General features: G+C 37.2%; 1 protein-coding gene across 6 annotated transcripts in view; it reads left to right on the forward strand.

Annotated features, from left to right (window-relative positions):
* Window positions 1-25,127, forward strand: part of LOC5567517 (A disintegrin and metalloproteinase with thrombospondin motifs 9) — a 745,053-nt gene that overhangs the window by 86,804 nt on the left and 633,122 nt on the right. The window contains exon 1 of one of the 6 annotated variants that reach the window (XM_021852715.1): window positions 11,086-11,139. The exons of the other annotated variants lie outside the window; for them this stretch is intronic. The gene's annotated coding sequence lies outside the window, so the exon portion shown is untranslated. Of the gene's footprint in view, window positions 1-11,085; window positions 11,140-25,127 lie in introns of those variants that run through there. 6 annotated transcript variants of the gene reach the window in all.

Here is a 25,127-nt window from a genome sequence, read left to right on the forward strand (position 1 = left end):
CTTTTTTGTCCAGAATTCTTCCATTTTGAAACATTGTGCAATAAATCACATAAGTTGTCCCCTAAAACATATCCAAAAATAAAAAAATCAAAACTGCGTTTCTGGAGAAAATCGATTTTAAAATTTTGTTTTTGAAATAAAAAATAATCGGTAACTTATTTTTACCGTCCATATAGTCCTAAGCAATACCTACAACTTTGTAGAAGATCTCAAATCGATCGGACAAACCGTTTTCGAGTTACAGTTTTTTAAAGATTTGCCATGCATTTTCCGATACGCCCTTCTCAAAAATGAGGCGAGGTTCAAAATGGCGTTCTGAAAGTGCATAATGGCATTTTAGGTCATAAAGAATCTGTATGCAAAATTTCAGGCGATTCAAATAATACAAAAATAATCGGGTTTGCGAAACGGCGTGGAACCGCTCCTTTGCTGTTAGGTACGAAGCCCATAGAGATGCAATACTTCTTTCACCTCATTCACCTCAATTATTCTACCACTTCAAACTTTTCACCACCTTCTCCATTTGACTACCACTAACACGTCCTTACCTACACTGACCACCAACTAAAATATACTGCGTCTTTGTGGAGCTGATCATGAGTCCGATTCTCGCTGCCTTCCTCAAGCTGAAACGCAGTGCTCTCCAGCGAGAGCAAACTCATTAGAGCTCATGCTTAAGTTTCTTCTGAAAAACCCTCAACCCGTAAACAATGATTCAGTCGTAAAGCCTGCCAAAAACTCGTAAAAACCGAATGTTGTTGGTAGTAAGGGTTGCTTTAATTTTACCAGAGAAGCAAGAAATTATTGTCTTGTTTGAGTAAACTGTCCATGTAAACTCATCCATGTGTTAGTGACTGCTGAGTTGTGTGATGGACTACTCACATGAAAAACTGAAGCATGAAAAACTTCCTTACACAAAGAGGAAAAGTTCGATCATTTGACCAAAGCTTCAAAACTGACTGCAAATCTCAATGTTCTGAGGTATCCAAGATTTTCCTGGAATATATGTCTTAAGATTGTGATATTTTTTTCAAGCAGGACACAATCGGGATACTCAGCAGTTCAAGTTAAACGAATAAGTTATGCACAGAAATTTTGAGTCATTTAACAATCTCCTGAAATTTGTCTTTTTGATTCTATGAGCAGAATTTGTTATTCATTGTAAAATGCGGTCCATGGCAATCTTCCGATCGTCGCGTGGTTGACCACCGTTAGAAGCACCGTGCCACCGCTATGTACGAAAAGCGTGGTTTTTCATCCTGGGTGGGTCAAAACATAGCAACATGACTACTGAACTGTCCAGAAAGGTTAAAGAATATTAACTACATGATGTGTTTTATTCAATTAAAGTTTAAGATCATCTTAGAACTTACGAAAATATAGGTCTTATGATCAACTAAAATAATCACTCATTGTTATATATTTGATAATAGCGGTATGTGAACAGTAGACTCGGGTTGTTAAACTGAATAAATAGTTGAACGAACGAATTCCAATATAATAAGATTTTAAAACAACGTACGCAATGACTGCCATTTTATAAAGTTAGTGATACAATGTTAGAAAACGTAAACTATACTCATAGTACGTTCCATATAAATCCTTGGGTGAATGTTACTTTCAAATCACTAGTCACTAGAAATCACTAGTTACGCTTGTTGATCTGGAGACTTTAGACAATATTTATTCATTGGGTACATAAAATTGCTCGGTTCCGTGTCATTTGGCCGAATGCCGTTTAGCCGAACGTGATTTGGCCAAAAAGGTCTTTTGGCAAAATGCCGTTTGGTCGAAATAATAAAATAAAAGAATAAACTAAGATATGCATCATGGGGCAGGACACTTAATAATATTGGTATTCATATTTGTTAACATCAATTAATATATATTAATCCATTGAATATTTTCGAAACACATCGAGGTGGCTGTGACTTTTATTTTAAGCATCAAAGACATCTGACGTTTCAAGGTATCAACCTACATGATGAAATCAAACACGGTGAGCTTTCATCCTTTATTTAAATGCAATACATATATTATTTATAATGCTGTAGGATCTTTCACTTTTCAGGGTGCGAATCCAAGCAGCGGTTGGTCTGTTGCCGAAACATATTGTGAACATCCTTGATCTTCAAGGATATTCTTCATGCGGTGCTCTTGGGGAAATCCAAGAAACTGATGTTTCCCAAATCGAAAGGGATCTGAGGCTGCTTGCCCCTATGAAATAGGCATCGCTTGATGTGGAACAACTGCATCATTTATACGGACATTTTGCAGTTTTGCCCGAAAATTTGATATTCCTGAACGGTGGAAGAAAAGCCAACTAGTCAAATAAAACAAGTGGGTGGATACTCTGCTCTTTAAGCATGTTTAAGTGTCCCTTGTTTCCATCCATGAAAGAACTAAGGTTTTTATTTGGACATTGCATTTTATTTAATTCACATCCATCATGCAATTTTTACACGTTTTTTGAGGAATGAAGAAACACGCTACAGTCGACTCTCCACATCTCGATGTTCTACATCTCGATATCTCTCCCTATGTCGATAGTTTCATAAGTCTCTTGAGTCAGCATACATTTTCACTCTCCATATTTCGATATCCTCCGTATCTTGATATCTCCATATCTCGATGTGTTTCTGTTGATTCTTTGTTCTCAATTTTCTCTCCGTATGTCGATATGACCAATATCGAAGGTTACTAGACCAAAGTTTTGGGATTCAAAACAAATTAGGAGCGCAAAATGACGTCTGTTTGTGTATTACTTTCTTGGTAACGGAGTGCTTTTCAATCTAGTATTCATCAAAAATATGTTCTTTGTCTCGATATCTCCCTATCTCGATGGTCCCTTCGATCTAAGATCAAGATCTAAGTGTGAAATCGGCTCAGAAGTGTTGCACTTCATAATTCGTACAATCATCACATATGTATATACTAGATCAAACTACAGATCTGAACTAGCTCTACATAAGATTCAAATTTATCGTTATTGTTTATTTTTGTCAATCTATCAATATGTTTCGAAAACATAATCGAGAGGAAACTCCCAGCACACTAGATAATATCTTTAGTATCAATTGTAATATTATTGATATATATTAATATTTTAATATCAGATCAAGTGTCTTGTCTCTAATAGAAGTTTTATAAATTGAAATTTATGCTTTATGCTTTTTTAGTTCTTAAATATTCTATCACTTATTGTTTGATCAACCTCCACCTTATTACCAAACGTACACCCAAACCTAAAATGTTTAAAATATTAGAAGGAAATTAATAAATTAAAACTGCTATTTTTCGAAAAATTTCACTCTTGCTTTCCCGCAGGGGCTCCCAAAAACTTTACAAAACTGAACATATTTATAGTTCTGCAGAAAACATTACTTGAAAAGGAACAAAACTATACCATGCCAAATTAGCATGTTGTATGAAATTCGGCTAGCGCTGCTTTTATTCAGAATAGTACTGTAAGCTACATAGAGCTTAGTGACATTTGAACACACGAACACTCGCATACGCTCATCATACACAGTTTTTTTTGTTTTCCTCAACGAAACTTGCACATGCTTTCCAGACTCATCAAAATGCATATGAAAATATTACCCAATTTGCTTTTTTTTTACTCAGATTCTTGGTGTTTTTTGAGACAGAGTGCATACTACTTTCCTTTGAGTTTCACAATTACATCTACACTAGAGCACCCACACCATTGAGCGTGATACGCACTATGGGACAGCTTATTCTTAAACAATGACAATTCATCATTGACATACAAAAAACTAACTCTTCAGTTTAACTTAAAAAAAGTGAAAATGCATAAATTGGAAGAATAGCCTTTTCATGAATGAAGTATAAATCTAGGATAAAAATATTATCATATAACGGCAGTAAATATGAACTTTGAAGACCGAAGTCGAAAAAAAATCATGTTTTAAAAATACTCTTTATGAACGGGTTATAAGCTTCAATGTTTGTTTTATAAAGAACAGCCTATGATCAAAAGAAGGAAAAATCTCTTATGAAAATGCAGGCAAGTGTTATATCGTTATATCAGTATGAATGCAAACCCCAATAGTAATAACATCAGTCAAACTCGCAAGAATAGCCTATGTTTAAATGAAGGAAACATTTCTGTCAAAATCATCAAAAATCAATTTAACCTTAAACCGAACTAGCCTTCAGCCAAGAGTCTTGACACGATGTGCAGAATTTATAACTTCGTCCTAAATTGACAAGTCCATTTTATCTTTCTCCTGGTGCTCTCTATACTGACAAACATGTAAAAATGTACAAACTGGATAGTTGATCAGTCGGCCGCGTTTTCAATTCCTACTGATCAGCGTTGCAGCAAGCTAATTAATTTTCAGTACGCGATTCGGCCAAACGGCATTCGGTCAGACGACCCTTTCGGCCAAACCGCATTCGACCAAATGACCGAATGGCGTTCGGCCAAACGGCATTCAGCCAATTAGCCGGACACCCAATTGCACTCCACAACGTATCAAGATTTTAGGGCCTGCATTTGAGTGAGTCCTAAGGCGATCTGGTTAGTGCCTAAGTTATTATCATTACATTACATCTCGAGTATCTGTTGCTTTGAAAATCGTTCCATATATCACTGCAGGCATATCTGAAAGTCTTAACTGCAGTGAACCCTAATATGACCTGTTGATTCTGAAACACGGAATAAATGAACGTTTTATGACTTCAATGGGATACACCGTTTTGATTTATATTCTGAACATTTAAGATGAAAATAACAATCAAGTTAAAAAAAAAATCAAAACCAGTTTATTTTTACTCAAAACCGAAGCAATGTTTATGAAAATCTATCATTGTCACTTGCTATCTGTCTTGCAGTGATAGATTTTCATAAGGATTTCTTTAAATTTGAACGAAAAAACTGGTTTTTCATTTTTGATGTTTGCTGTTGCTTGAATGATGGAGTAAATGAGCTTAGCTTAGCTTAGCTTAGACTGACTACACATATCAATGGTTGCTATTCCGTGATTGACCGAAGTCAGTGAAAATGCACAAAGAATCAACTAGAAGTTTGGCTGGGATTGGCCATAATCTTCTTCAATGTGCATAATTCAGTGCCTCTATTTATACAGGGTCAATAACGGCGCCGGCCACGTCCTTGCAGTCAGGTGGGATTGGGGGAAGGAATGTTAGTGTGTAACCTTTGCTATTTGGAGACCGTGTTTGCCTCTGCATCTCTGCAAGGTTACTGGGAGGGATGTTTGTTAATGGGAAGGATCGTTGGGTCACAGGATTCACTTTGATAAGCGATTAGACCATGATAAATAATGATTTGTGAGATATATACATGCTTATTTGTAAATATAAAATTTTCATTTGATATGAACTATTTATATGTAGTGGAAAATTATGCCGACACTTGAGGTGACGAACCATTCAAAGTTTGTTGAACAAATACCTAAATGTAACATTCCTACAGCTGTCAGGACGAAAACATGTGTTATTATATTTTACTTATTTGAAAAGAAACAAAAAACTTGATTGGTTGGAACATCATAGAACACTCTTATTCTTATGCCGACACTTACAGTGGCGAACCATCCAAAGTTTGTTGAATAAAGTGAACTTTTCGCAAGTCTACACTTGTAGTGTCGAACCATTCAAAGTTTTTTTTTTAATTACAAAAATAAAGGTAAAAAGGGGTGTTCTGAAAATAAAAAAAAATGTGAAACATAAATAATTCATGAATCAGAGTTTGTGTCGACACTCACAGTGACGAACAATTCATAGTTTGTTGAAAATTCATATTTACGTCCCACAATTGTAACGATTAAATGTGCAGTCATACATATTTTATAGATTAGAAATAGTAGCATGAAACGAGCTCACCAATTGATCCTTTATCCTTCACTGTGCAGTAGGGTGCGGCTTATTTTTCAAAAGTTCTCAAAACCAAAAATTCGTGTGCTCTATTGAATTCAAATCACATTAAAAGAGAAACCTCAAAATCTGAGCCAAAAATATTAACATTTAGGGGTGGCGCAAGCGTCTTGAAGGTGAATTTTCAAGTTATAAAAAATAACCTTCAGTGAAATAAACATAACTTTGTTAGTTTTTGAGCGATTTTAAAACTTTTTCATCAATTCCTTCAAAATTAAATTTACAAAAACTTTTTAGAACATCAAATTTGTCTAAAATCAAAACAAGTTTAAGTTAAAAGTAATTTATTCCAAATTTTTCCAAATTTTACTAAAAATTTCAACTTTGTTTGACCATAACTTCATGATTACTCAACCGATTCCAAATCTTTTTGCATGCTTTTGAAGCTATTTCAATTGTTTTCAAACCTTTCATACAACACATTTTACTTAAAAAATGTGTTGACCAAGTTATTCAGCAAAAACTGCACAAAAACATGATTTTTAACAAAAATATGCCATTTTTTTCAAATTTTTGCCAGCTAAATATTATCTCTAAAGCTGAAATTGGTTTTTCTTATTTGTTAAACCTTTGAGAAGGACTTTGCAACAATTTTTAAATAATTTTGAAACAAAAATATGTTCGCATATGTTGAAAAATATATGCACTATTCAAATCGTAGTTAAGGCAAGATGCTTTATAAATTTAAGTTTTAAATAAAAAATGCAATTTCCGTCGAAAAAACTTGAATATTCAAAAGAAATTTGTTTTTTTCGCTAAAAATTCATGTTTTTGGATAGTTTTTGGTGAAAAACTTAGCCAAAACTATTTTTTAGAAAAATGTGTTGTATGAACAGTTTGAAGACAACTAAATTTGCTTCAAAAAAATGTAAAAAGATTCGGAATCGATTAAGTATTCAAGAAGTTATGGTCCGACTAAGTTGAAATTTTTAGTAAAATGAGAAAAAATTTGTATACAAGCAGTTTAAACTAAGTCTAGTTTTGATTTTAGACAAATTTTATGTTCTACAAAGTTTTCATAAATTTAATTTTGAAGATAATCATGCTTAAAGTATTGAAATTGGTTGGAAATTAACAAAGTTATGTTTACTTCACTGAAGGTCATTTTTTATAACTTGTAAATTCACCTTCAAGACGCCTGCGCCACCTCTAAATGTTAATACTTTTGGATCAGATTTTGAGGTTATTCTTTTAATGTGATTTGAATTCAGTAGAGCACACGAATTTTTGGTTTTGAGAACTTTTGAAAAATAAGCCGTACCCTACTGTGCAGCCACAATCCACTCTCAGCCTCACTCGTTTGCTCGGCTATATAAAAGCACTCAGAAAAAAAAAGGCGCGCGACCCGAAAAGGAAAAAAAAACTTGGCTTTCTTGACGCACTGCCCAGCAGCAAGCGTCAAGGTCAAAGGATCAAAAAGAACTAACCGATCACGCCACTTTTCACTTACTAGACCGACGCGCGACATGTTTGATCCTGCCCTCGTCGCTGGCCCCCGTAGGAGCAAGCGTCAAGGTCGAAAGATCAGACAGAACTCTGAATGATGGAGTAAATGAGTAACATTAAATCAAAGTGATCGCAAAACGGGTGCAAAATGATCACTTCTTTCAACTTTTTGTAATATTATTATGAACTTAGATATTGTCTAACTAATTTGGGCAAAATTGATTTAAGTAAGTTTACCAAATAGATTTTTAAGAACAAACCATAAAATTTAACAAATCATAAACAACATTTAAGTCACCATATTGGAACTCATTTTCAATATTGTAATTCTGCCTAATTGCCTAAATTGGATCCCATGAAACTGAAAATGTTTCAACTAATTCTTACAACTATGAAATGATACCATTTACCTAATTGCAACAACAACCTTTGACATTCCGCATGATTCGCCTGGATATAGCCATTTTCCTTTGATCGCATTGAGAGTCTGTGATGCTAATGAAATGATTTGCGTCCTTAAAATGAATAGAAATTGGGTTCCGAACGGTTCAAATTCACCCCAGTGATGAATTTGACCCCGGATTATGGTATTACAACCCCACATCGTCGAAGACTGGTTCTGAATGAACATTTCTAAATTATGTCCGTACCACGAATCAAACCCAGATGCCTTAACGTTATAGCCGTGGGTGTTACCAAATGTGATCCCATCCTTAAATTATAATCTCTGTTGAAAAGGATAAAAATAACGTGATGAATATGTGTGTATATCGGTTTTGAATTAAATTGCATGTGACACATATATTTGGATTAAGAATTTGGAAAAGTTGTTAACTTTATGCCGAGATTCAAAATACATGTTTCTTTTCGAAATGAATATGAAGTCCATCAAATGTTTAGAGTAATATAATGTTTGTTTCTCTCACGACTCTATTCGTTTCTTTTTGAGTTGCATTTAGAAGCCAGAAATTCACTCATTCTTTTTTGAATATCTGTCTTACTTTATAAATGGAACTGTCATATATTGTATGTTATATTGTGTACCATAACAATGAATGACATCAAAAATTCAAAGAAATATTTTAAAATCATGATATTGGTCTACATGGAATCTATGACAAAAGGTCGAAAGACAAAAGGTCGAAAGGACAGAAGGTCGAAAGATAAAAGGTCGAGAGGACAAAAGGTCGAAGAACAAAAAAGAAGGGACAATAGGTCGAAAATCTTTTTTCAAAGAAGGAACAACTTCCCACCACTTAAATCGTTTTTGATTTTTTGTTCTTTCCACCTTTGACTTTTGACATTTTGTCCATAAACCGTCTACATGCCATACAGATGATAAAATACTAATTATTGTTGGACAACTGATCGAATCCGGGACACTTTAGTTTAAATACATATAATGAACTTTTTCCAGCCGAAACATGTGTACATTTTTAATTCTTTGCAAAGCCATACTTTGAGCTTCAGTGTGCTGATAAACAAAATGTTCTATCATGTTTTACTTTCATATATACCGAAAAGTAATGAACAACTTTTTGCTTCAAATGCCAAACACTATGCTCATTCTGTCTCATATTCCGAACACTTTGTTTCAAATTTTGACTATGTGATTTCACATATATTTTTGATTCACACACGGGTAGAAATCAGTATCGAAAAACAATATTATGACTCATGATATCATGATTTCATCTTATGAATATACACCATGATTTGGACTCATGATATCATGAGTCAAATTATCGTAACGCAACACACGCGTTATGTTTTTGTTGCGGATTGCTCGGAATCATGAATCACATGCCTAAAATCATGAGCAACGCATCCGTTTATGATCGATAACATAAAAAAAAGCTAGAAAGAGATTCGAACCAAGAACTTTCAGATTGAGAGTCTGGTATCATACCACACCACCACTCTATTTTATACACACAGGCAAATGGACTATCGGAAAACATAAGAATTATGAAAATTCGCCACAAGGAATCGGGTTGAAATTCATAAATTTGCCTTATGAAAACCAAAAAGTTTTTACGCGGCAACCTGAAATCGAACCAAAGACTTTGCGATCGATAGGCCCGTACGTATCAATCTTTCGAATGGTGGGTGAAGATTTTGATTCCGCAACATGAATAATTTTAAATAAATGGAAATGTGTGGATTTCCCATGATTCTTATTCCGGACGCTTCCTTACTTTTGCCTTGATTTCCGGACACTTTGATTCAAATTCCGGACAGCTCATGAAAATCATAAATAGAGAAGTCAAATAATCGATTGAAATCGCCAAAACACTAAACAGACGTCTAAGGCAGTTGAGCATTGTAATTTTTCATATATATATTTATGAAAAATGCTTACTAAAACAAGCTTTGAAAGTGCGAACTTTTGGACGGCAAAAATTGAAATGTTTCCCATACAAAGAAAAGTGTCCGAAATTAAAAGCTGTCCGTAATATGAATCAAAACGGTACATAAAACACTCGCATTGCAATAATCGTTCCACCTTTCATAAGGAAAAATGTATGAATTTCGATAGTCCAGTTCGCTGCGGGTAGGAATCAAGAAGATCGAAACGAATAATATGATGCAATGCACCCCATTTAGTGGTGTCACTCTGGAAGTTACGCTTATGAGGAATCATGATTATGGCTCCAGGAACCATGATTTGTGGTCCTGATATCATGACCTAACCAAATTATGAATTTCATGACTTGTAAACCATGATTTGGGAATCAGATTTTCCCGTGCAATAGTGAACTTCATTTATATAAAAGTAATGTGTAAGGTGGTCTCGTATAATATGTGAGACACATATATAAAATTATTGAACTTTTTGCAGTCTAGTAATTCATTCGCATAGAGTGAAAACTGTTGGAAAAATCGGATGATTTTGTCATATCGAGAGCCCAAAAAAGGTCACTGTTGAGTAACTCCAGTCGAGTCATTTCGATCGACTCAAATTACTAGGCCCTTTAATTTCTGATAAACACCACTGCCAATATATTTCTTTTTGTTTTTTTTTTTAGAATAACAAATTGTTCTGCAAGATAATCGGTTCCGTAGAGTTTTTAGAATACAATAAATGATTTAAAAACAACACAACTGTTGAATGAATTCGTATCACTTTGAAGTTGCATATACATTGCAATTAACAAACGGCCACTATATGTAAATACGTACCGAACATACTCAAACAGTCCAACTGGTTCGATAAAGGGTGTCAAAGAGTAACAGGTGAGGAAAATGTTGCCAGAAACCGAATACCGACTTAAAAGTTGTTAAAAATTGTTAAAAGTTGTCAATGGTTCTTGCTGGTACAAAACTGCTGAAACTTACTATAATCCGTTTATTTAGATCATCGAAGTTTTCAGCTGTTGAGATTTCGGTAAAACCCACCGGAAATCAGTAGGTATGATTTCGGAAAGAGGCATGGTATCAAACTCAAGCTTACTTCAACTTCTGCAAGCCATAAATCTTCTTAATTATCAATATTGTTAAAAAATCTACCCAAAAATCCTGAAACACATCTACACGTCTAATAAGTCCTCGAAGTGTGTTTAGAGGGGCAATCAATTACCAATTTTCGAAGGTCCTCCTCCGTCATCCACATACATTGTATTCATCCGCCAGCCATGTTTACTCTCATAATTAATGATGGTTTATTTTCTGCTTGCTCTTCTCCGACTCCATAGGTACGGCACTCTTCACACAGGGAATACTCGCTCAACGTCGTCAGCCATGCAAGTGTAACCGACACCATAAATTAAGGTAACACATCGAAACCATATTTCATCGACAGTCGCGCGAAACCGACAATTACATTCGTCGCCCGAATGTCAGACTCCTTTGCTGATGCTTTTGGAGCTCGCCGTCGGTCGTACCTACTGATGTTCGGTGCATCGAACCCGGCAATTACCATTGTCCTACCATGATCTCCGGTACACCCTTTTCCGATGACAACGACTGCTCGAACGACTTCGCCAGATCGGCATCGCGTGTTCTGACCGTTGTTCTGCCACGGATGGCCTGCAGGAGGATATCTTCTGTAGACCAGCTGCCAAAATCTGGCACCATTATCCATATATCAATGGGTGCGGGACGACGACGAGAGGGAGTCCAACTTCCAACGGAATTTCATGGGACATGATTGTTGCGTGTTTGGCCGTACCTGCTTTCTGAAGAGAAGATCATTGAATTCGATCGCTCACAGCGGGACTTCCAGCTGACTGGTTCTTGTTGTTTTTATTTTTATTACAGCGGGAGTCGTCTCATGGCCGTGAAATCTTCAGCAGTGTCGCTGTTTTCATTGTCTTATCGAATTCGCCGTGTGTGACCGCTCAAATAGGACAAGAACGATGGGGACGACAATGACGTTCCTGGTATCGATCGAGAACAAAGATCGTCTTGCGGGGAACGTCTGTTAGCGTCAAGACGTTCTGTCTGTTAGAGTCGATTCTGTAACAAATATCCGAAAATCGTTAATCCGAATGACATTTACCCGAATGGGATACATACTTGAAAGGTATACTATCGTTATACGAACAGGAAGAATGGTTCTGAAAGTTCTAATGAATTACATCACTTTCATTCAAAGCTGCAATGGTAGAATAGATGTAAATGAACAAAGTTTCAATTTAGACGTCGTAGTTTAACAAAGCTTAGCTTAGCTTAGCTTAGACTGACTACACATATCAATGGTTGCTATTCCGTGATTGACCGAAGTCAGTGAAAATGCACAAAGAATCAACTAGAAGTTCGGCTGGGATTGGCCATAATCTTCTTCAGTGTGCATAATTCAGTGCCTCTATTTAAACATGGTCAATAACGGCGCCGGCCACGTCCTTGCAGTCAGGTGGGATTTGGGGAAGGAATGTTAGTGTGTAACCTTTGCTATTTGGAAACCGTGTTTGCCTCTGCATCTCCACAAAGGTTACTGGAGGGATGTTTGTTAATGGGGAGGATCGTTGGGTCACAGGATTCACTTTGATAAGCGATTAGACCATGATAGATAATTATTTGTGAGATATAAACATGCTTATATGTAAATATAACATTTTCATTTGATATGAACAATATCTATGTAGAGCAAAATTATGCCGACACTTGAGGTGACGAACCTTATAAAGTTTGTTGAATAAAGTGAACCTTTCGCAAGTCTACACTTGTAGTGTCGAACCTTTCAAAGTTTTTTAATTACAAAAATAAAGGTAAAAAGAAAAAGGTGCTTTGAAAAAATAAATTAGATATAAATAATTTATGAATCAGAGTTTATGTCGACACTTACAGTGACGAACCATTCATAGTTTGTTGAAAAATCATATTTACGTCTCACCGTTGTAACGATTAAAGGTACAGTCATACATATTTTATAAATTAAAAATAATAGCATGAAACGAGCTCACCAATTGATCCGTCATGCTTGAGTAGTAACAATCCCCTATTTTCACTCGTTTGCTCGGCTATATAAAAGCACTCAGAAAAAAAAGGCGCGCGACCCGAGAGGGAAAACAACTGACGATTGCTCGGGCTTTCTTGACGCACTGCTCAGGAGCAAGCGTCAACGTCGAAAGATCAAAAAAACTAATCGAACGCGGCACTCTTTTTCTTTACTCGACCGACGCGCGACATGTTTGATCCTGCCCTCATCGCCAGCCCCCGCAGGAGCAAGCGTCAAGGTCGAAGGATCAAAAACAACTAACGGATCACGCCACTTATTCACTTTCACTCGACCGCAGTTATTAACTGAGAGCTTTCTTTGCCAATTGACCATTTTTGCACTCTTATATCGTGTGGCAGGTATGAAGATACTCTATGCCCAGGGAAGTCGAGAAAATTTCCAACCCGAAAAGATCCTCGACCAGTGGGATTCGAACCCACGACCCTCAGCTTGGTCTTGCTGAATAGCTGCGCGTTTACCGCTACGGCTATCTGGCGAGTGGTTAGAGTTCCCGGCTACAAAGCAAAGCCATGCTGAAGGTGTCTTGGTTCGATTCCCAGTCGGTCCAGGATCTTTTCGTAATGGAAATTTCCTTGACTTCCCTGGGCATAGAGTATCATCGTATTTGCCACACGACATACGAATGTGAAAATGGCAACTTTGGCAAAGAAAGCTCTCACTTAATAACTGTAGAAGTGCTCATAAGAACACTATGCTGAGAAGCAGGCTCTGTCTTAGTGGGGACTTTATGCCAAGAAGAGAAATCAGAGCTGTACAAGTGGACAATAAACAGACTCTTATGGTGTGTAGTGGATCATGATTGTTACAGAGAGCAATAAGTAGAAATACTCTCAATTTTCTCAGAATTCATCCTCTGTTATTGATTGATTTTCTTTAGATTAAAATCATATAAACCGAGTCGTTGTGCAACTCACATGCTTTGGGAGAAGAAGCTTTGCGCCTAATATTGAGAATTATGCAAGTAATGTTTCATATAATAGCTGTGTGTGTTGAATTTTTCATTGAGTAATGTATCTGAAATTGGCTTACATGATTGAAGCTATAATTACGTGACATTTAAATCTATGATTTCGTGGTTGTGTTGCGTTAGTCATTCGGGTAAATGTCGCATTCGGGTATTTGTCAATCGGGTAAACGTCTGTCGGGTGTATGTTATAAATTCGTTACAGTCACACCTTTGGGCATCGATTAGGTCGATCGAATTCCGATCGAAAACGTTTTTCCTCAGAAAATGAAGAAATTATCGACATTCCGTTAAATTTTCTCACATCAGCCCTTGAAATAACTGGAGGCTTTGTCCAACTGTTATCAAGATTTGGTAGTTGCCTGCAGTGTGGAATTCCGCAGACCAATCTTAGAAAGGGGACAAAATAAGGTTCGGAAGGAACAAACCTAATAGATACCTTCGCTGAAGAAAGACACAACGGTCCGCGCCTTCAGTTGTCCCGAGAAGATAAGAACTCTCCGAGAGCTGGTTGACAGGTTTCCTCGGTTGTCCACCGAGAGGGACAAGATCTGCGAAGGCAGCCAGCCCCAGACGAATATCAATTTATTTCATCTTGAAATGTGCAGCTGGAAGTTTTTGTTTCCACCGTTTGCAACGTGTTGTTGCCTTCCAGTGGCTCGGAAGCTGATGTTGTTTCTGTGGATGGCTGTTTGTTGGGGATAAGCTGTCACATTGTTTTCCACAACATGTCAGTCTCGTTCGTTTATACACCCGCATCGCGCTCATTTTCCACACACTCAAAGGGGCTAGCCGTCCTTTCGGGTGGTCGTTGCCACTGCATTCATGAGAAATTGATGGTGGCGAAGCATGATGACAGATTTTAGATGTGATTTCTTGTCTATGTTTAGGCCTTGTTTAAATGTGGAAATTGGAATAAATCGCATACTCATGGGATTTTCATACAACTTTGATTACTAACCATAATGTTATATATGCAGGGATTGTCATGAGAGTCTCATTATCATCTCCTGCAATAGCTCTGATTAAATTGGGGGGGAACAGTGCATGATAAAACCCATCTTAATAGATGGAATCGAATCTACGAGAACTGTTTCTTTCCTTATTAAGAGAATTTCTTTATTCTTGTCTTTGTATATCAGGCAAGCCCAACCATTTTCGATCACGTGCCAAATCTCAGAAACAATATTGTGCGGCGGGCCAAATTTATTCAGTAAACAAGAATTTTCTATTTTTTTTTTGTAAAAAACTTTCAAACATCTATTAGTGATAAAAGTAATTTTTGAGGAAATTCAAATAGGTAATTAAGTCTGTGCATTTCTTTTCTTAAATACTCTGATAATTTTGCTGTGGGAATTGTACTCAGGATTTTGTCACAATGGGGCGGTTCAAATTTCTTACAATCGTTACCATAAAAACAAAGTTCTGTGAAATTTTCAGCTTTCTCGGTCGTGATTTAAAGGTGGCCCAAAAACACTGTAGTTTATATAAAAATTACTATCGAGAAATTTTTGGAAAATATTCCCTACATGTTAGCACTCATTCTCATTCAAATCATAATAAAAAAAAAATAGTTGCTGAAGAGAATAATTTGATCAGACGAATGGGAGAATAGATATTCATGAATTTGTTTGCTATTTTTTAGCTTAAGGCGATCGTCTAATGGGTTTGAGCGATTTGAAATTTGTATGGAAGCGAAGGCGTTATGCTGACTTTAGACCATTGGGCTGCTTAAACCTGGCCGAATTGGGTCATATAAAACCTTTCACGCTACGAGGGATCATGTTTCCTTCAAATCGTGGAAAAAACTTTTCCAGAATTTTCCCTCGTTTTTCCAGCTTACTTCGGCGAAACAAGCAAAGTCGGGAAAATTTTCCCACCAATTAGGTATTTACGTGATTTTCAGGAAATTTAAAGCGGTGACATATACTTTTTTTTACTCAGAAAGGTTTAAATGATCTCAAACATTGTCACTGAGGTATTTTCCGGAAAATCAGTTCTCGATTTTCCCGGAAAATTTGATACTTTAGTACCGTGGAAATGAGCCTAAATATTCAATGACTGGGCTGGATATAAATTTACAAAATATTTTCAATTACTAAATAAAGGGTAACTAACTGGATTCAGGTGATAAATTTGAAAATATTGAATCTCTTGGCTCAAGTAATGATAGCCTTTGTGCTACTGAACAACTTTGCCGAAGACGCCATCTTTCTAAGAGGTCAGGCTACTGGGCTATCCGCAAAACAAAAATTCAATGTTCACTGGTGAGAAAATATTGAATCTCTTGGCTCAAATAATGATAGCCCTTGTGCTACTGAAAAACTTTGCCGAAGACGCCATATTTCTAAGTGGTCAGGCCACTGAGCTATTCGCAAAACAAAAATGCAATGCCCACTAGTGCCATCTGGTGAGAAAATATTGAATCTCTTGGCTCAAATAATTAAAGCCTTTGTGCTACTGAACAACTTTGCCGAAGACGCCATCTAGCTAAGTGGTCAGGCAATTGAGCCATCTGCAAAACAAAAATTCAGTACTCACTAGCGCCACCTGGTGAGAAAATATCCAATGTTTTGACTCAAATAATGATAGCCCTTGTACTACTGAACAACTTTGTTGAAGACGCCATCTTTCAAAGTGGTCAGGCCACTGAGCTATTCGCAAAACAAAAATTCAATGCCCACTAGTGCCATCTGGTGCGAAAATATTGAATCTCTTGGCTCAAATAATTAAAGCCTTTGTGCTACTGAACAACTTTGCCGAAGACGCCATCTTTCTAAGTGGTCAGGCAATTGAGCCATCTGCAAAACAAAAAATCAGTACTCACTAGCGCCACCTGGTGAGAAAATATCGAATCTTTTGACTCAAATAATGATAGCCCTTGTGCTACTGAACAACTTTGCCGAAGACGTCATCTTGCTAAGTGGTCAGGCAATTGAGCCATCTGCAAAACAAAAATTCAGTACTCACTAGCGCCACCTGGTGAGAAAATATCCAATGTTTTGACTCAAATAATGATAGCCCTTGTACTACTGAACAACTTTGTTGAAGACGCCATCTTTCTAAGTGGTCAGGCCACTGAGCTATTTGCAAAACAAAAATTCAATGCCCACTAGTGCCATCTGGTGCGAAAATATTGAATCTCTTGGCTCAAATAATGATAGCCTTTGTGCTACTGAACAACTTTGCCGAAGACGCCATCTTTCTAAGAGGTCAGGCTACTGGGCTATCCGCAAAACTAAAATTCAATGTTCACTAGCGCCACCTGGTGAGAAAATATTGAATCTCTTAGCTCAAATAATGATAGCCCTTGTACTACTGAACAACTTTGCCGAAGACGCCATCTTGCTAAGTGGTCAGGCAATTGAGCCATCTGCAAAACAAAAATTCAGTGCTCACTAGCGCCACCTGGTGAGAAAATATCCAATCTTTTGGCTCAAATAATGATAGCCCTTGTACTACTGAACAACTTTGTTGAAGACGCCATATTTCTAAGTGGTCAGGCCACTGAGCTATTCGCAAAACAAAAATGCAATGCCCACTAGTGCCATCTGGTGAGAAAATATTGAATCTCTTGGCTCAAATAATTAAAGCCTTTGTGCTACTGAACAACTTTGCCGAAGACGCCATCTTTCTAAGTGGTCAGGCAATTGAGCCATCTGCAAAACAAAAATTCAGTGCTCACTAGCGCCACCTGGTGAGAAAATATCGAATCTTTTGACTCAAATAATGATAGCCCTTGTGCTACTGAACAACTTTGCCGAAGACGTCATCTTTCTAAGTGGTCAGGCCACTGAGCTATTTGCAAAACAAAAATTCAATGCCCACTAGTGCCATCTGGTGCGAAAATATTGAATCTCTTGGCTCAAATAATGATAGCCTTTGTGCTACTGAACAACTTTGCCGAAGACGCCATCTTTCTAAGAGGTCAGGCTACTGGGCTATCCGCAAAACAAAAATTCAATGTTCACTGGTGAGAAAATATTGAATCTCTTGGCTCAAATAATGTTAGCCCTTGTACTACTGAAAAACTTTGCCGAAGACGCCATCTTTCTAAGTGGTCAGGCCATTGAGCTATCCGCAAAACAAAAATTCAGTGCTCACTAGTGCCAATTGGTTCATATAGGGCAAATAGGAAAAAGCGCCTCTGCTGGACTAGTTAGTTCTCTACGAAATGGATGATCCTCATTTCCTCAATGTAAATTGTGCTGAGTGCTGAAACTACGCTGAAATATAATACTGCGCTACACCCCAAATTGATCTCATAAGCCCTGGGAAGAATTTTTGCTTTAAAATATTGTGGGTTTGAAAATATGAATTTTGCCAATATGTAATTCTGAAATATTTTTTTAATTTTTTGATGTTTAAACAGGCTCAGATTGGTCAAAAAATAAATCTAGCGAACGAATTTCGGAATATGTTGTACTTGTTTCTCAGATCATTCTTCTCAAATATCTTTCTTATAAATAATTAATTCCTTAAATTTTTCATATAAATATTCAAGATTTAGGAATACGAATTTTTATAACATTTTTTTTTTGTCAAAACAAAACATCTGATGAAAAATATAGGGAATAATTTGTAGCTGTTTTCGCAGACCATATATGAATAAAACGATAAATAAACGTGGTTCTCTGATATTTATCGACACATAGCTGCATATTCCTCTTGAAATAACTGTGATTTTTTATTTTTAAGCCTGATTTGCTGCTGAACAGGAATCGCTAAAGAAATTTCTCGCTGATTCCTTGCAGAAATTTTCTACAGCGACTCCCATTAGAACGGACAGTTCTTTTTAACTGCGTACTGCGATCAGAAAAATGCGCATTCTTGATCGATTCCTTGCAGAAACTTCCCATGCATCAAGATAGGCCGAGAAATTACTTGTCAGCAGCGAATCAGGCTTTACTCAACATCATACAAGCAGAGAAAACATTATTGTATTGAACAAAGTCTATATCAAGCATCTAAATCAATGATTGATAATCCATTTGGCAAAACTTCAACATTGCTGATATTGCTGTTACTTTCACGCGATACGCGACTGCTTCTTATCGAATTTTCATTCATAAAATGAGCGATCATCAGATCCGAAAAGACTCGTAAGACAGGCATTTCATATGAAAATATAATGTTATCAGTCCCTTGTACCGCGACTAATCTACTAATAATGACTACGCAAAGTTTATCTAATTGATGCGAAATGTTTCAAACATGATTCTATATTGCTACGAGTCGAGCCGCGTCGCGATTTGGTTGTGCGTCATCTGGTTTGGTGACGATCTGACGATAGCATCCTGCATTCTACATGATTCGGCCCTGCCTATTTCAGGCGTGTGTATGGCAGCGTTACTTCTCAAATGACGTTTCTCTATCCGCACGGCAGCAGGCTGGAAAAATATGTCGCTGCTAAGTGGGGTCACGCCAAATTTTTCAAAAATTTGGTGCAAAAATGCTCAAATTAGGGCCCCCGACTATGCCTATGACCTGCAGGGAAATATGAGGGTGCAGGATATACAAAAATATGGGTATATTTTTGGTTTATAAGCTTTGAATGAGAGGGTGAAAAAATCATTCATTTCAATACACTGATCCGTATACGCACGCGTTACGCGTTCAATTTTTTGAACCAGTTTGTGGAAAATTGGGGAAAACCCTTGGGAAAAACGTTCATATTTCAAATTTATCACCTGAATCCAGTTAGTTACCCTTTATTTAGTAATTGAAAATATTTTGTAAATTTATATCCAGCCCAGTCTTTGAATATTTAGGCTGATTTCCACGGTACTAAAGTATCAAATTTTCCGGGAAAATCGAGAACTGATTTTCCGAAAAATACCTCAGTGACAATGTTTGAGATCATTTAAACCTTTCTGAGTAAAAAAAAGTATATGTCACCGCTTTAAATTTCCTGAAAATCACGTAAATACCTAATTGGTGGGAAAATTTTCCCGACTTTGCTTGTTTCGCCGAAGTAAGCTGGAAAAACGAGGGAAAATTCTGGAAAAGTTTTTTCCACGATTTGAAGGAAACATGATCCCTCGTAGCGTGAAAGGTTTTATACGACCCAATTCGGCCAGGTTTAAGCAGCCCAATGGTCTAAAGTCAGCATAACGCCTTCGCTCCCATACAAATTTCAAATCGCTCAAACCCATTAGACGATCGCCTTAAGCTAAAAAATAGCAAACAAATTCATGAATATCTATTCTCCCATTCGTCTGATCAAATTATGCTCTTCAGCAACTATTTTTATTTATTATCTAGGATACTCGACTGGAAGGATTTTGACTGTGATTTATGGCTTTCTCAGTCTAGGGAAATCAAAACGGAAAGTTTTGTTTTGCCCAATTGGGCAAAACAAAACTTTCCGTTTTGATTTCCCTAGACTGAGAAAGCCATAAATCACAGTTTATTTATTATGATTTGAATGAGAATGAGTGCTAACATGTAGGGAATATTTTCCAAAAATTTATCGCTAGTAATTTTTATATAAACTACAGTGTTTTTGGGCCACCTTTAAATCACGACCGAGAAAGCTGAAAATTTCACAGAACTTTGTTTTTATGGTAACGATTGTAAGAAATTTGAACCGCCCCATTGTGACAAAATCCTGAGTACAATTCCCACAGCAAAATTATCAGAGTATTTAAGAAAAATATATGGGAATATAGCACGGGGCCCAGATAGCCGTAGCGGTAAACGCGCAGCTATTCAGCAAGACCAAGCTGAGGGTCGTGGGTTCGAATCCCACCGGTCGAGGATCTTTTCGGGTTGGAAATTTTCTCGACTTCCCAGGGCATACTCTTCGTACCTGCCACACGATATACACATGCAAACATGGTCATTGGCATAGTAAGCTCTCAGTTAATAACTGTGGAAGTGCTCATAAGAACACTAAGCTGAGAAGCAGGCTCTGTCCCAGTAGGGACGTAACGCCAGAAAGAAGAAGAAGATAGCCCTGCAATCTTCTGCAAAACTTCCAAACAAAATAAGCTAAAAAAGGATTGGTTCTTCAGCAACATCGTTCATTAAGGTTTGAAGAATGAGTTTTAATGTTAGATGATTAGTTTGTTCTTACATTCTAGTACTAACGTGTTTTTAACCTTTTTTTTAATTTCTCTGAAGTAATTTCCATATAAACCCACATTGTCTTTGGGCCACTTTTAAATGACCACCGAAAAAGTTGAAAATTACTCAGAACACTATTTTTATGGTAAGGATGGTAAGGCAGATTTGGTTTACCAAACATTTTTAAATTTTGAATCGTCCTAATGTCACAATGTAACACAGAATTCTGTTCCGAAAAATGTCAAATAACTATGTACAATTCTGACATAATTCCATCTTGTATTATTTAAAAAAAGTTCCCAAGAGTTCGAAAGATTTCTGCACAGGGATGTTTGAGAGTTGTCCCTAGGAATCCGTCAGAATCTCACGAGTGGTCCAGTTTGTAATCTTGCTCTAAAATCTGTGGAAATGATGTCCAGGATTTTCTAAGATTCATTCTCAGAATTCTGTCAAAACTTTTCTCAGGGTTTGATAAAACTTTGTCTACAATTTTGTAAGTATTATGAGCATGTGAATCTTTGAAAGAAGTTCTGTTAAAATCCTGGCCAAGTTTTCTGTACAAAATCTGCCCGACATTTCAAGAACCGTGTCCGAGGTATCTGCGTAAATAAATCCTTTCCAGAAGTGTTCAAAACTCATACCCAGAATGCTGTAAAAATATATAAAATGGTGTTGCTTTTGACATAAAGTCGTGCTTTTTCCAGTTTGGCTCAAGATTGATAAAAATCAGTTATGTATATCGAATAGTCAACATAGACAGCTGGTGAAAATGCTCCATGCTAACGCATCTGAAGAGCAAATCGTTACGAAATGCAAATATATATGCACATTTGTTTTATATTTGGAGACTTCAATGAGACGGTGCTCAGACGTCAAAGTCAGTTTGACATCTACTCTTGACATTTGAGTCATTCCATGTAGCGGAGCCCTAAAGAGCAAACCCCCACTTTACTCGATCATCTCAATCTAGATTTAAAAGAACAGCCAAACTCCTTTTACGCTCCACAAATTCCAACTTACGCTCCTGCCTGATGACGACCTAGAAGAACGTATGTAATATGGGTACCTATTTATGGAATGGGACCGATGAGCGGATACTGAAAATCGATGCCTGACGCCATTTTAGATTCCGATATGGTTACTTCCGGTTTATGATCACTTTAAACCCATGCAATACGGATGTTTTTGGAACGGGACCGATGAGTAGACGGCGGAAATGGATGTCTGATGCCATTTTTGAATCCAAGATGGCGACTTCTGGTTTATGAAAATCACCCAAGTAGCACGCGAAACATCTTTCAAAGAAATGCTTCGCAAAAATGGTTTCAAAGATGTATCAATAAAAGTATCTGTAACTTTTCTAGTTCTAGTTCCGTTGCATATTAATCAAAAGCTCATAAGGTTTCATTGTCGTTCCAATGAACTTGCATTCTACCCCGTGTTTGACGTCTAAAATCATTGAAACGACGGGATTTGTTGCAAATGTCCTCTGCAAGCATCAATGAAGTGAAGTTTATCAAGATGTGTTCTGTAACTTTTAAAACAAACTCTTGCAACTTCTTCAAAAATACCAATTTTAATGTTATGTTTCAAAATACTTTCCATTCGCAACATAACTTCATTGCACGCAAGATGCGTTTCAATACCCACAACTCAAGAAGATTCATCCCAGTTGCGTGAAAGTTCCACTTAACTACGTTATTGACAGTTAAAAGTTTGTTTGTTTCCATCAAGTTGCAGTATAGTTGAGTTGCACCTCACGTATCATGTAACAACGAAAACATGTTCTAGCAACAGTTTGTTTGCTTACATGGTGTTTCTCATATGTTGCGCGAAAGTTTTGCAAAAACTTTAGCTCTGTTGGGCTTGTCCATATTTTGCCAGTAATGAACTTGTATTCCGAAGGGTGCAGTAAAGTAATAAGCAACAAAGCAATTATGTTGCTAGTGTAGTGCATTGGTGAGGCAATTTTCCGAAGAGCTGCTGGAGTAGTGGGTAGAGGAGAAGGTTTATGATCTAGAAGTCGGGAGCTCAATTCTCGTTTATATTTTTGTTTTTATTTTTTCCTCTTAAGTATTTTGCAACAAATATGAATTTTCTCCATAACATAAATATGTTGCAAATAAGCTCCGCTTTTTGCGCTTTTTGCGTTGCTATTCAGTGCAATTGTAAGTAATATTTTCAACGATTTTCAACTCTGATTAGTTTCAAGAGATATGTTTATTTATGAGTTGAAACAAACTGTGTTGCTTGGGCACCTATTAACCCATACAATATGGGTGTTTATGGAACGAGACCGATTACTAGATGAAATCGATGTCCAATACCATTTAGAAATTCAAGATGGTGACTTCCGGTTAACGATAATCACTTGAGACCCATGCAAGATGGGTATTTACGAGATGGAACTGATGATCGATGTCGGAAATCGATGTTTAACGCCATTATGAAACCCAGGATGACGATTTTCGGTTCGTGGAAATTACTTGAAACCCATGCACGAGACGCCTTCTACTCATCAATCCCATCAAAAATACCCATATTGCATGGGTTTCAAGTGATTTTCACAAACCGCAAGTTGGCTAAATTCTAAAATGGTATCATCTGATATCTATCGATTTCCGGCATCTACTTATCGATCCCATTCGAAATATTGCGTGGGATGTAAATGATTTTTACTAATCGAAAGTCGCCATATTGGGATCCAAAATGGCGTCATACATCGATTTCCGTCAACTACTCATTGGTCCCGTTCCACAAATATGCATATTGCATGGGTTTGAAGTCGCCATATTGGAATCCAAAATGGCGTCATACATGGGTTCTTCAAACCCATGCAATATGCATATTTGTGGAACGGGACCAACGAGTAGTTGACGGAAATTGATGTATGACGCCATTTTGGATTCCAATATGGCGACTTCAAACCCATGCAATATGCATATTTGTGGAACGGGACCAATGAGTAGTTGACGCCAAATCGATGTATTCCGGTTTGTGAAAGTCGCCATATTGGAATCCAAAATGGCGTCAGACTATGGTTTCCGTCATCCACGGATGAACCCCAACTCTTCGCTAAACTCCTTAAGATCAAACGAAAAGCTTTTTCTCGCTTGGCATTAACGTCCCCACTGGGACAGAGCCGGCTGCTCAGCTTAGTGTTCTTATGAGCACTTCCACAGTTATTAACTGAGAGCTTTCTTTGCCAAAGTTGCCATTTTCGCATTCGTATATCGTGTGGCAGGTACGATGATACTTTATGCCCAGGGAAGTCAAGGAAATTTTCCATTAAGGCTTGCAGTAACATTGAACGCCTCTAAAAGACATGAATCGGTTGATATTAATGAAAAATTCTCGCTCCGAAGGATGATGTTTGGGATACAACTGCTAAACTTCCACTTAACTTGAACCATGTAGGAACATTGAACGCCTCTAAAATACATGTATCAACTGATATAAATGAACAATTCTCGCGTAACTTTTCATAACGACATATCTAACATTGAGAGCCTCCTTTTGTTTACTTTCAACATACTTGATATTTATTGGACTACATTCTGCTACGTTGAATCTACACCGAATAAATAATTCTTCTTAATTAGACTCGATCCTGAGCCAATCGCTTCCAGTCGTCTTGAACGTTTAGTGCCCTTAAGTCCTCCTCACCTGAAAAATGTCAACGTTTCGGCAGCCTACCGCGAGGTCAACGCCTGTACTGATTATTATGTTTGCTTGTCGTTATTCCGGCATTCGTACCACGTGACCAGCCCAACGCAACCTGCCATGTTTTATGAGGTTGACAATGGTAATCCAATATCTCATATCCAATATTCTTCTTGTTTAATATTTCTCTCCTCGACTACTAGCCTCTCCCCTTGCGTCTTTTGTGTGAATCGATATCCAAGGGCATTGTTTTTCGATCTGTGTAGGGCTTCGATTTACTTCGTCGCAAGCACTATTATTCGTCGTATCAAACTTGGAATGTTTCGCTACAGCGGATATTCCAACTTACCTACAATATAGATTCATTTTCCAAGTGTAATTTTGTGAAAGCTGTTATGGTTCGTCCACTGTCCAAAAATGCAATAAAGATACTGTTTTTTGATAAATAACTTCAGTTCAATTATCCACTTTGCACTTCTCCACCGAAATCGAATGGACGAAGCCATACCGAGCGAAATCTGTTTGGCGATTGACTGAGCCCCACCACATTTCGAATCAAATTTCTTCCCGCCCCCTTGTGTGACTTACTTCACCGGGCACTTA

The sequence above is a fragment of the Aedes aegypti genome, chromosome 3 (assembly GCF_002204515.2).
Source record: "Aedes aegypti strain LVP_AGWG chromosome 3, AaegL5.0 Primary Assembly, whole genome shotgun sequence".
Lineage (NCBI taxonomy): Eukaryota > Metazoa > Arthropoda > Insecta > Diptera > Culicidae > Aedes > Aedes aegypti.